Below are 11,160 nucleotides of genomic sequence, written 5' to 3'. Positions count from 1 at the left end.
CCCTCTCGGAGCCAAACACACCCACTGGAGGCCACTGTTCCCAGAAACCCTTGAGTTTCAGCTGTAGGAATATGAAATTTTATTTCAAAGTTACCCTGATAGCCTGTTCACCTAAAAGAAAGACCCCAAACAATATTGGCCACTTTCCCCAAACTTCTCAGAGCCCCTCTGTCTCCAGTAGCTGCAGTAGGTCCAGTAGGTTCCTGTCCTTGGCGGTCAGGCATGTATTTGGGACAGAACAGATTCCCTGCTCAGCCGAGGTGGGGAAACAATAGGAAATGGGGTCCTTGTTGTGAGAAGGGAAGATTTTTCCCCAAGCTCTGGACTTGGGAGTGGAGTCTTGTTGCCCCATCTTTGAAACCCATCTCCTCTCCTTCTTAGCGAAGAGAAACTTCATTTCCCCAAGCCTCCATTTTCCCATCTGTGAAATGGGGTGGTAACATTCACCCAGCTCCAGGGGTGATATTCAGAGTGTCTAGCAGCTCACACAGAACAGGCATCAAACATTCCAAGCAGGGCCAGGCACAAACAACCGATATGGGAAGCCAGCACCGTGAGCGGAGCACCCGCCTCGCCCACGCCAGGACCGTCGTGAGGATGTGATGAGAGCTCGGGCAATGCAGGTTGTCCTCCAGCAGTGGGGCCACGATGACCTGCCCTCATCCTACCAAGGCCATCAGGTCACATCACTGTGCTGAGGACAAGTTCCTCCGCTGGAGGCAAATTGAGCCTTTCCTAAAGCGAGTCCTGGCAACCGCAGGGAGGCCAGACCTTGCTGACCATGCCGGGACCAGGCAGCAGAGGCCGCTACACTCGAGGGAAAGCAGAGTCAGGATTGGTCCCAGCTCCACCACGTCTGGACTTTATCTTGGAAATCAGGACACGTCTCACTTAGGCTTGCCCCAAATTGCTCAATGTGAGCATCAGATCTTGGCATCGTCTGTCTGGACAGAGGGCCATGTGGAGAGGAGTCTCTGAAGCCAGGGTCCAGGGTGGGGGGTGGGGCGCGCGTGCAGGGCAGTTGCTCCCCTGCTCTGTAAAGGGCAGCTGGCTGGGCTCCGAAGCTGGGGGAGATTTGGGGACAGTGTGACCTGGAGCTCGACGAGGCCAACATCTGCAGATCCTGTCCAAGCCGCAGCCAGAGCCCAGCTGTCCTGTTCTGTCCTGTTACCTATTAGGGGACAAGAACCCTGCAGAGACCCGGCCTGGCTTTGGAAACCCAATGTGGGTGATTCCTACGCCCTGAGTCACGCTGGGAAGAAAGCCTTGGTGGGCCGCGTTGCACAGGGCGGGTTCCTGTTTCCCATTTTGTCTTTCCACATTCTCATCCTGTTTTGGGCCTGTGGCAAGGTGGGGTGGGGTATGGAGACAGGGCAGGCCCTCACCTTGGGGATCCTGGCAGGGAAACAGAACAGAGGAAAACGACAGATGGGACATGTGCCACCTCTGCTGACCTCATGGGAGTCATCCACAGGGAATGGGGGGGCAAGGAACCTCCCCAGCAGGCAGCTTGGGAGGAGGGATGGGAGCTCAGAGCCCACCCTGCAGCTCCATCCCTGAGTTCCTCAGAGAGGTCAGCCACGGAGTCACACACAGCCGCAAACAAAAGAGCAGTGCCATTTGCGTGCAGAACCCTTTACATATATTATCACATATGATTTCATTCAGTCTTCACAGTACACCCACAGCAGAAGCCAAGGCCCAGATAGGTTATGTAAGTCGCCCAAGGACACACAGCCAGCAAGTAGTGGAGCCTGGACTTGCCATCTGGCCCATGAGATGCTAAAGCCCCCAGGGCACACAGAGTGGGTGGAGCTGTAGACGCACCGTGTGTCTTCTTTGAGGAGCTCAGTGAACAATGTGTCTCAGGCAGAGACACATCGGAAGCGCATCAGGCAGAGGGAGCAGAGAGCGTAGTCGTTCACAGGAGATGCTGTTTGCTCCAAAGCAAGGGCTTTTTGAAGGAAATGAGATCCTGGCCCCAGGAGATCCCGAAGCCAGGGCCAGGCCCTCTGACCACGGAGCCCCCAGCTGAAAGCCCGTGCTCTGGTTCCCAGTCTAAGTGAATGCCGGCTGGCACCGTCCATTTCAGGGCTCAAAACATCCAACTGCCGGCGCCAAGGTCTCCACTCTGCGTGGTGCCACCTCCCATCGTGCTTGTCCGTTTGGAAATCGGGTCTCTGCTGAGGTGGTCAGTTACAAAGAAGTTATGCTAGGTGAGACTGGGCACTAAATGCATCGACTGCTATCCTGATGGGAAGGCCACATGAAGACACCACGGTAGTGGCCTGGGATGGGGGGGTGGAGAAGCCACGTGAGGATGGAGGCAGAGGTCGGGGCAATGCAGCCACAGTCAAGTGACACCTGGGAGAGCCGGCAGCCTTGCAAAGCTGCAAGCCAGGCCAGGAGGGCCTCCTCCTAGAGCCATCAGAGCTGCCCTGCGACACAGATTGCAGACTCCTGGCCTCGGCTTGTGACCGCAGCCTGAGAACAAGGTGAACTGGAGGCGTTAACACCCCTCAGAGCAGCCCGCAGCCAACAGCACGTGAGAGCCCATGAGTAGATACAGGCCCCTCACCCCCTCGGTGGGACGGCCCACTTCCCAGCGCTTCAGTGGGAAGCATCTTCACTGCTCGCTCTTATTGGTGAGAGCTAGTCACATGACCCCTGTGGTGCGGAGAAGTCTGGGAAATGTAGTCCCTGGCCAGGCATGCCGCCTAAGGAGCTCTAGGGAAAGGGGGGCAGTTTTTGGAAGAGGATGACTAGCCATGGATGCATAATAAGTATTTGCTTGATTAATTAACTAGTGTATTAACTAATGAGTGAGCAAACAAACCACTTGGAAAAGCTATTTCATAAATGGAGGCTGGACACTGAACTGTCTTGTGTGTGCCTGCTAAGTCACTGCAGTCGTGTCTGACTCTTCGCAACCCCGCCAGGCTCCTCTGTCCATGGGGTCCTCCAAGCAAGGATACCGCAGAGGGATGCCACGCCTTGCTGAGCTGCCTCGAGGACCCTCAAATCAAACATTCTGGGCCACAGATCTGGAAGAGAGCCTGACATGGGCCCCGTCAGCCCCCTGCCTCCTTCCCTCCCTATACCCCTATACCTCACTATACCAGGTGCTTCACCCACTGGTGGGGCCTTCCAGGGGTCCTAGGGGCCGGCCCGCCTGCCGCTGCCTTTCCCATGCGGAGAAGTAGGCCCAGGGTGGCGTGGGGACAGGCCAGGGTCACGAGGAGAGTTTCTCAGTGAGGAGCCAGGCCCCTGGCTGCCTGACCCCAGGCCAGTGCCTGGGCCACTCAATAGCCGCTGGACCCTCATTGTTCAGCTAATTACTGCAAGTCCAGGCCTGTGCAGCGTCTGTGTGGGGACGCTGTGTAAACATTTCCTCTTAGGCAGAGCAGGAAATGAAGGGATGATGAGGTCAAGTGACTTAACTGGGCCCCTGCCGCCCTGCCCATCATCCCGGCCCCCACCCGAGCCTGCCTGCGGCCCTTCCCAGGGCTTCTGAGTCAGGTCAGAAGGACGGCCAGGGGGCTGTGGGCCCTTCATCACCTCCTGCGCCTGGACCAGGGACCCCTAGGGTTGAACCCTGCCCTGTACTTCCTGGCTGGGTGCTCTTGGGAAAGTTGCTCAACCTCTCTGAGCTCTCATTTCCTTCTCTGCCAAGTCCCTTCCTCCCTCATGGAGTTGTGAGGATCGAATGACAACATGCGGGCAAAGCATTTGGCACAGGTCCTGACAGTGGGTTCTCACTCTTTCCCTAATTTCTAAGTTCTTTTGAAAGATTAATCACTGAACTACACACTTGAAAATAATTGTGCGAATTTCACTATAAATGTGAAACTTATATTTATATTTCATTTCAAATACATGTGAATTCACCCCAATTTTAAAAGATTATGTTTTAGATTTTTTTCTCCACTGTCCCCCATCACATGCATACTTACACACACTCAAAACTCACATATCCGCATGTTCTCTCTCTCTCTCTCTCTCTCTCTTTCTCTCTCACACACACACACACACACACACTAAATTGTTATCACTTTGGGAACTCGCAACACCCATGCAGAGGTATACACCCGTCCTACAGATGGGTAAACTGAGGCTCAGAGAAACAAGCCACTAGAGGTCACCATTAGTGGCAGGACCAAGAGCCAGCCTCAGTTCCACTCCAAAGCTGGAAATAAACACTGACTGCAGATCCACCCATGTCCGCCCCGAGTCTCACACAATCCAGGCATTTATGAAGTGCCTCCAAGGCCTGCCCTATCCCAGGCACTGGGCTTGGAGCCTTCCCCTCCCTATGGACTTTTGTGCTCAAAGGAACTTCAAGATGAGTCAATCTGGCACCCCATTTACAGAAAAGTAAACAGACCAGAGAGGTTAAGTGACTAGCCCAAGGTCACACAGCTAATTAGTACCAGACCAGACACACAGCTGAGGCTTCCTGTTCCCCCACCCTCTCCCTCGCCAGGGCAGCCCCTGGCCTTGCTGCAGACATCTCCTGGGGAATTCTGCTCCAAAGACAGAGCCCTGCGGCTGTGACGCAGGCAAGCAGGCCAGTCGGCAATGATGGGCTGCAGCAGACCCGATGGACTCTGAGAAGTTTGAGATAACAAGCTCCACTCCTGGGCTCCTCAGAATCTAAGAGCCGTGCCACAGGTCTCTGTGTGTCCTGAAAAGAGAAGAGTCACTTTGAAGCTTAGGAGGAGACAGTTTCCCAAGTGCCTGTGTATCAGATCAAGTCATTCTCCCCCCCCCCCCATGTGGACTGTGGGATTTTTGAAAAAAATATTTCCCATTAAACTTAAAAATAAGTTCAAAGAGGAAAAAAAGAAACAAGCCCTTCTTAGCAAGGCAGGGATCTCAAGCTGTCAGGAATTGGCTGCCCTCTGCTGGACAAAAGGGGCACAGCCACTTCATAATCAGCCCTTCGACACCCCTGATTAGCCTGGATCTGACGTAAGGGTAGCCGCTTGTCACTCGTGGGCTTGCATTCTCTCCATAGCTAGCAGCCACTCACTCAGAGATCGGAAAGGCGTTCAGCGCGTGATCTGTGCTGCTCACTCACTCATCCGTTCACCCGGCCACACATTTTGATTGACCGGCTACCGTCTGTTGAGCCACATCCTGGGACGTTCTACAGAGCAAACGCATTCCAGAGGGGACCACAGGTGACAAGCATATTAAAACCTAACAGACAAAGCAAACTAACAACAGGAAAAAAAAACCGAGTGGATGTAAATGCTGTGACATCAAATCACAGAAGCAAGTAAGGGGCCGTGGGGGCCTCACGGAGCACAGACGGAATGCAGCGAGGAGCGGAGTCACTGGGGGGACAGCAGGCCCGGCAGAGGGAACAGCCAGGGCGAAGGCGGGGCGGACAGAGCGCGTCTGCCTGGTCAGAGGAGAGCAAGCGCTGGCCAGTCGGCTGGATGAAGGGATGGAGAAGAGGGCGGGGACGCAGCGGATGGGGCCGTTGCCCACAGCCCCCCTGACGTCTGAATCAGAGTGGTGCAAACTTATGTCCTCTGTCCAGACCATGGACAAAGGAAGCAGGGACTCTTTGCACTAGGGGGACCCCCGAGGACTGCTCCTTGGAGGAGCTTGGGGGTGAGAGCAGGGCTGCACATGTTTCCTCCAGCGGGGAGTCCCAGGGCCTCCCGCTCGGGAATGAGACAAACCTGGGAAAGAACCTGAGATGTAGCCTTCCCCCTCTTCATGGGGAAGCAGTTGGGGGTGGGGGAACACCGCTCATGTTAGGAAGAGCCAGCTAGATTCTAAACCTCAGCACAGGATGGATTGGGGCTGGTTTCCCTGTGGTCTGCGTCCTGCCACTCTCCCCCACAGCACCCAGAGGCTGCTGAGCGGTGGAGTGGGGAGGGCCTCAGGCCCGCCCGTGTGCTGAGCACAGGCATTGGCATCCCACGCTCGGCTTCCTCTCAGGAAGGGGCCCGCCTCCCTCCAGCTCGGGTCATGATGACTGATGGAGGGCCGCTGACCCCTGGCCCCAGGGTCAGGCACCCACGTGTACCCACGGCCAGGCAGCACACAAGCGGCCTGCAGGCGGGCACCTGGTCCCTGTGAGTGGTGGCAGGGAGGGCAAGGCTCCGCCCCATTCCTTCCCCCTCCCCAGAGCTGCCTTCCCTTGAGGCCAAGGAGAGTGGTACCGGGCAGGGGCATCCACATAGCCGAGGCCAGAGGGAAATTCAGAGTCTCAGGCCCACCCACCCCCTGCACGTGCTCACCCTCGTGGTCCCAGTGCACTGGGCAGGCGAGACCAGCCTGTGCCCTGCCAGCCTCTCCTGGCTCCTGTATCGTCCTCACTGAAGGCTCCACGCATCCCAAGAGGGTCAGCTCTGGGCGATGCCAGGTGCGCATCCTGGGACAGCCCCGGGCCGGCCCTCCATCCACCCTGCTGAGCCCGGATACTCCAGCGCCAGGGCCCCTGGCCTGCCCTCCCACCGCCACCAGCACCCAGGCTTTCCGGGCAGCCCCAGAAGGCAGCGGTGCAGCCACGCCAGCTCACAGCCACCAGCGCTTCCCAGCAGGCCCGAGGGGAAAGCGCTCCTCAAGCACTGACACGTGAATGTCTGGAAGGAAGAGGGGCCAGCTACGCCGGGACGCCCTGGGTCCACCACCTTGGGGTCCAGGCAGCCCCAGGGCTAGCCCAGCACAAGGGCACTCACCAGGCGGCTGAAAGGTTGTGGGAACAAGGTGTGGCCTTGACACGCGGGGTATGTGAGGGCCCGGCTGAAATCATGTGCTGGCTTTGGGACCCCTGAGGTGCAGCCCGGGGACTCCAGGGCAAGAAGCGGGCAGTCAGCCCCCGGCCAGGCCTGTGGTCAACCAGTAACTCAGGTGGAGACTGTTCCCACGGGCTGAGCCCTCAGCGCGTGCAGACACTTGCCTTGAGGGTTATCTGCCCTCAGAGGAGTCTTTCAAACGTTCATTATGAAGTTTTTCAAATTGAGAAAATGAGTAATGAAAGTGAATGGTTCCCATATATCCACAACTTCAACTCAACAATTACAATCTTTTTGCCTAAGCCTCTTCTCATCTGAGAGTTGGAGAGGTGTGTTGAACCATTTTAGATTGTCTGGCAGACAGCAGGACCCTTCCACCCTAAATACTGCAGCACGCGTCGCCAGAAAGCCATCCTTCCACATGCTCACCATGCCATCTGCTCACCTAGCAAAGCTAGCATCCATCTCCTAACACCGTCAGATACCCAGCCCACTTCCAGATTTTGCCCAGTTGCCCCCAGCATGTCCTTCAGGGCTGGCTTTTCAACCAGGACCCAGTGGAGAATGACAAGCCGTGATTGGCAGTTCCAACATCTTGTGACTCTGGATCGGTGTCCCCCACTCACCCCAATATTACCCTGCCGTGGACTGTCGAGCTCTGCCATGTGACTCACCCTCTGGAGCCCCGGCGGGGTCAGGCTGAGGCTGGCTATCGCAAAAACTGCTGCTGGCCTGGCTTCTTCTTTCTTTCTGATTGCTTCACCCCTTCCTGGTTTCTTCCAGAGTCTGTTTCTAGCAAATCCGATATATGACAGTCAGTTGATTACTTTCCCAATTAGCATGCTTAGAAATCTTATAAATCAATGCAGCTGCTCCCCAGGGAGAAATAATTCATATTTACATAAATGTGCATACAGTTCTGGGTCCCCTAGAAGTCTACTGCACCTGCCTTGAGACCCTGAGCCCCAGGTGAAGATCTGCTGCCCATGTGTGTGTTTGCGTGAGTGTGTGAGTGTGTGTGTGTGTGTGTGTGTGTGTGTCCAGTGGAGGGGGATGGGCAGGACAGGAGCCTGTATTTGGATATCAGCCACCCACCAGCAGGTTGAGTGGCCTTGGGCAATTGTTTTCCCTTCTCTCAGCTCAGTTTCCTCGCTGCAGAAGTGGGTATAACACCACTGCAGTCTCAGATTCTCGTGGCGACCCGTTATAATAATCCATATAAAGCCCTTAGCACAGCGCCTGAACTCCTGGCAAGAACAGTATAAATGCTGACACTGTCATTGTTGTTACTCCACTGTTAGCTGCTCACGTCAGTACTGACTTGCTTGTTATTAGGATAATTACGCCGAACCACTTGGTGGCGGTTCAGGCCCTCCGTCGTGTCCAACTCTTGCGACCCCATGAACTGTAGCCCACCAGGCTCCTCTGTCCCTGGGATTCTCCAGGCAAGAATACTGGAGTGGGTTGCCATTTCCTTCTCCAGGGGATCTCCCTGACCCAGGAATCCAACCCGAGTCTCCTGCAGTGCAGGCAGATTCTTTACCTACTGTCTGAGCTATTGAGGGAAGCCTAACCACTGAGAGGCCATTTTGAAAGGTCTGACTCACTCCCAGCATCCAGGTCTTTGAAATTATATGTAGTAGCTACTTTCTACCTTCGATCTCGATTAAATCTGAAGACAGGTCTGTGAGGGGTGATGCTCCCAGCCAAGGACTCCTGGGTGCGGAGCAGGGGGCAGGGGTCCTGCCCCAGGTCGCGCACTAGCAGGACTGACGTGGGCTGGTTCGGGACCTGCCATGACCGGGAAGACCCCCAGGTGGCACTTCTAGCGAGTGCTGTTTCTCTGGAAAGACTCCTGGAGGACCGGAAATCTGGACCTGTTGTCTTAACCGCCAAGTCTTCTGCTGTTCATCAACCTTGGAAACCAGCTGCAAAAACTCCGTTTCCGCCTCGCGGGTTCCCAGGAGCTGGGGAAAGTGCAGCGCTGTCAGTGGTTCGCAGCCTTCACCCTTTCCTCTCCTTTCCAATTCAGGAACTGAGTCTAGTTCCTTTCTCCGCAAACAGGGGTGAGAGAGGAAGCAGTTTCTGCCCACCGCAGCCTGTGCAGGCGGAGACGTGGGTGGGCTGCTGATTTCCTGCCTGCCCTTTGCCCCCTGACTCTCCCCCCGACCCCACCCAGCCCATCCTTCCTAAAGAACGGGCTGCCTCCAGCCACAAATTCCTGCCGTTCCTGCCAGGCAGCCCACCTGGATTTCAACCACTCACCAGACAAGAACTGTGGTGCTGGAGAAGACTCTTGAGAGTTCTTTGGACTCAGGGAGATCAAACCAGTCAGTCCTAAAGGAAATCAGTCCTGAATATTCATTGGAAGGACTGATGCTGAAGCTGAAGCTCCAATATACTTTGGCCACCTGATTCGAAGAGCCGACTCATTGGGAAAAAACCCTGTTGCAGGGAAAGATTGAGGGCAGGAAAAGAGGATGGCAGAGGGTGAGATGGTTGGATGCATCGCCGACTCAATGGACATGAGTTTGAGCAAGCTCTGGGAGATGGTGAAGGACAGGGAAGCCTGGCGTGCTGCAGTCCACAGGGTCGCAAAGAGTCAGACAGGACCGAGCGACTAAGCAACAACTAGACAAGAATAGGCAAGGATGGCCAAGGTTGGCAGAGGGATCTCCGCTGAGATAAAAGGGTGAGCTTCCTTCACCAATGACACAGCCATCTCTCCATCCCCTCCAGGCAGCCACCAACCACACTGGGGTCCCCACTGCTCAGTGGAGAAATACCTGGAGCAGAACAAAGGAACCAAGCCACCCACAGTGGCATCAGTAAAACCAGAATGATACTACTGTGATGGACTTCCTGGACCAGGCTCTCCTCTTGCGTCCCACCACCTAGAATCTAGTCTAAGACCTTGCCTCGTCCAATGCTCGCATCACCAAGAAGCTGATGTCCAGCTCGCCTGCTTCCAGGAGTGGGGAGCTCATTCCTTTCCAGGGCTGGGAAGTTCATTCCCCATGATGAGATGAAGCTGGCCTCCTGCCTCCTCCTCCATGGAACCTTTAGAGCCAGCCCCACAATCGAGCCTCGTTACAGCCCGAGGCACTTGAATACAGCTGGCATCCGCTGAATACAGCTGAACACAACACCCTTTAGTTCCTTTACCCTTTCTCTGGTTTCATCACCATCAGAACCCCTCTCCCTGGACACAGCCGCCAACACTGACTGAAGGCGTCCTTCATGCCAGGACCTGGGACATCCTCTGAGTCTGCACAACAAGACGGCCACACTGACACTATGCTGATCCCTGTGCCGCAGATGACTTAGGGATCTTCCAGAGCATCTGTAAAAGACCTATGAGCGTGAAAAGATGGAGTGAGTGAACGTCTTACGAACTGATGTGGAATGTTCTTCTGAACATGACGTACATCTGGCATGTCTGCCTAGAGAGCTTTACAACTCACGTCCATTGAGTCAGCGATGCCATCCAACCGTCTCATCCTCTGTTGTCCCCTTCTCCTCCTGCCTTCAATCTTTCCCAGCATCAGGGTCTTTACCAATAAGTCGACTCTTTGCATCAGGTGGCCAAAGTATTAGAGCTTCAGCTTTAGCATCAGTCCTTCCAATGAATATTCAGCGTTGATCTCCTTTAGGATAAGTTGTAAAGATCTTTGCTGCTGTTGCTGAGTCGCTTCAGTCGTGTCTGACTCTTTGCGACCCCATAGACGGAAGCCCAGCAGGCTCCCCCCCCCCCAACCCGCCCCGTCCCTGGGATTCTCCAGGCAAGAACACTGGAGTGGGTTGCCATTTCCTTCTCCAATGCATGGAAGTGAAAAGTGAAAGTGAAGTCGCTCAGTCGTGTCCAACTCTTAGAGACCCATAGACTGCAGCCCACCAGGCTCCTCCATTCATTGGATTCTCCAGGCAAGAGTACTGAAGTAGGGTGCCATTGCCTTCGGGAGGGGCTTTAGGGAATGGAGGGGAGAGGTCCTTTTCACCCTCTGTCCTTTTTCACTGTTTGAAATTAGTTTTACCCTATATAATTATCGCCTCCTTGAAATGGTTTTCCAAATAGAAAAATAGGAACCCCAGGAGTGGGGAGTCCATGGAATAGTCTTCTGTCCCCTGCAGGGAGATGGGGTTGGGGTGGTCTAATATCTATTTGAAAGGAGAGGAGAGGAACGAGGATCGCCTTTGGGAAAACGTTAGCCAAATTTGATCACATAGCAGGCATCACGTGTTGGGCAGGGAGAACACTGGGATGAGCCAGAAAAGGGCCAGAGATCTGTTGTGCAGATCTTCCCGCTTGGCCAGCGCGGTGGAGATACAGTAGACCCCTGACTTACCGAAACCATACCCTTTCCCGCTGACCACAGCAGCCATCGCTCAGACACCAGCAGGAGAA

At 55.0% G+C, this 11,160-nt stretch overlaps 1 long non-coding RNA gene across 1 annotated transcript; it reads right to left on the bottom strand.

Annotated features, from left to right (window-relative positions):
* Window positions 1-3,820: 3,820 nt before the first annotated feature.
* Window positions 3,821-10,138, bottom strand: LOC114117783 (uncharacterized). The gene is made up of 3 exons (XR_003591404.3): window positions 9,021-10,138; window positions 7,430-7,547; window positions 3,821-4,684 (listed from the first exon to the last, which is right to left on the bottom strand). It is a non-coding gene; the product is annotated as an uncharacterized LOC114117783 (long non-coding RNA).
* Between the last annotated feature and the right edge of the window lie 1,022 nt (window positions 10,139-11,160).

This window comes from Ovis aries, chromosome 14, assembly GCF_016772045.2.
Source record: "Ovis aries strain OAR_USU_Benz2616 breed Rambouillet chromosome 14, ARS-UI_Ramb_v3.0, whole genome shotgun sequence".
Taxonomy (NCBI): Eukaryota; Metazoa; Chordata; class Mammalia; order Artiodactyla; family Bovidae; genus Ovis; species Ovis aries.
This window is presented reverse-complemented; position numbering and strand designations above follow the sequence as displayed.